Here is a 1719-nt window from a genome sequence, read left to right on the forward strand (position 1 = left end):
GTGGATCTACCATTCTGGGGCCTAGAGGACAGTGACCCTCTTCTCGAAACTCCCTAGGCAGTGCCCCAGTGAGGCCTCTGTGTGGGGCTCCAACCCCACATTTCCCCTTCATATTACCCTAGTAGAGGTTCTCCATAAGGGCACCACCCATGCAGCAGACTTCTGCCTGGACATCCAGGCATTTCCATACATCCTCTAAAATCTAGGCATAGACTCCCAAGCCTCAACTCTTGCCTTCTGCACACCCACAAGCTTAACCCCTGCCTTATGGCTTGCACCCTTGGGAGCAGAGGCTTGATGAGTATCTGGCGCCCTTTTAGCTACAGCTGGAGTGGCTGGAATGCAGGGAGCAGTCTCCCAATTGCACAGGGCAGTGGGACCCTGGAGGCACATCTTACATGCCTGGAGCAGGAGGAAGAGAGAGCAAAAAGGGGAGGTGCTACATACTTTTAAACAATCAGATCTGGTGAGAACTATCACAATAATGGCAAGGGAGAAATCTTCCCGCATGATCCAATTACCTCCCCCCAGGCCCCTCCTCCAACACTGAGGATTACAATTAGACATGAGTTTTGAGTGGGGACACAAATTCAAACCATATCATAAGGTTAATGTTAAAAGTCAATTGCTTTCCTATATACTAGCAATGAAGAAAACTGAAGTTTGAAATTTAAAATACAATGCTATTTACATGAGTACCACAAAAATGAAATATGTAGGCAGAAAGTAAACAAAATATGTCAAGATCTATATGAGGAAAACTTCAAAACTTTGATGGAAGAAATGAAACAGAGTCATCGGCCCCACAGCTGCTGCCAACACCACAGCCACTGCCATCTCTTTCAGACTGTGGACAGGAGGATGGGGTCAATGGCCATCACCACTGATGATGGGGACAGGTGGGGGGTCCTAGCGGGCTCAGGCCTGTCAGATTCCCAGCATCGTGCCGAGCTGCATCGGAGAAAGCTGCTCATGAACTCAGAACAGCGCATCAACCGGATCATGGGCTTTGACAGGCCTGGGAACGGTGCAGAAGAAAGTAAAACAAAATCAAAGCAGCAGGACAGTGATAAACTGAACTCCCTCAGCGTTCCTTCAGTGTCAAAGCGAGTAGTGCTGGGTGATTCGGTCAGCTCACCCTGGGTGAACTGATCAGCAGGGTGGTTTCGCTAAGGTAAAGGGGACCCAGCTGGGAGACAAATGGGACTCTTTCATTAAACCATCTGAGTACAGTAATGATGTCAACCTTGAGCTCCAGCAGTGGAACTGAGAGGACCTGACAGAGGACATGTTCCAGAGGGGTTCTCGCCATGGCCTAGAGCAGTACCTTTCCAAATTCGAAGAAGCAGTGAAGCTGAGGAAACAGCTGATTAGTGAAAAACCCAATCTCTACTAAACCCCATCTCTACTAAAAATTCAAAAATTAGCTGGGTGTGGTGACAGGTGCTTGTAATCCCAGCTACTTGGGAGGCTGAAGCAGGAGAATTGCTAGAACTCTGGGGGTGGAGGTTGCAGTGAGCTAAGATTGCCCACTGCACTCCAGCCTGGGCAACAGAGTGAGACTCTCAAAAAAGAGAAAAAAAAAAAGGGAGAGAAGTGCATTGGTCCAAGCCACCCAGAGAACTGTCCTGCAAGCAGCATTAAGCTGGTTTCTGTTAGATCCAAGGAGTGGCTGTTACTGGCTCTTGTGTCATACAGAAGGATTTGGTGAGCCACAGT

The 1719-nt window shown here is 48.5% G+C and overlaps 1 pseudogene; it reads left to right on the forward strand.

Annotated features, from left to right (window-relative positions):
* Positions 1–861: 861 nt before the first annotated feature.
* LOC116542391 lies at positions 862–1396 on the forward strand (annotated as a pseudogene).
* Positions 1397–1719: the final 323 nt, after the last annotated feature.

The sequence above is a fragment of the Sapajus apella genome, unplaced genomic scaffold (genome assembly GCF_009761245.1).
Source record: "Sapajus apella isolate SASKATOON/1434 unplaced genomic scaffold, GSC_monkey_1.0 scaffold167, whole genome shotgun sequence".
NCBI lineage: Eukaryota > Metazoa > Chordata > Mammalia > Primates > Cebidae > Sapajus > Sapajus apella.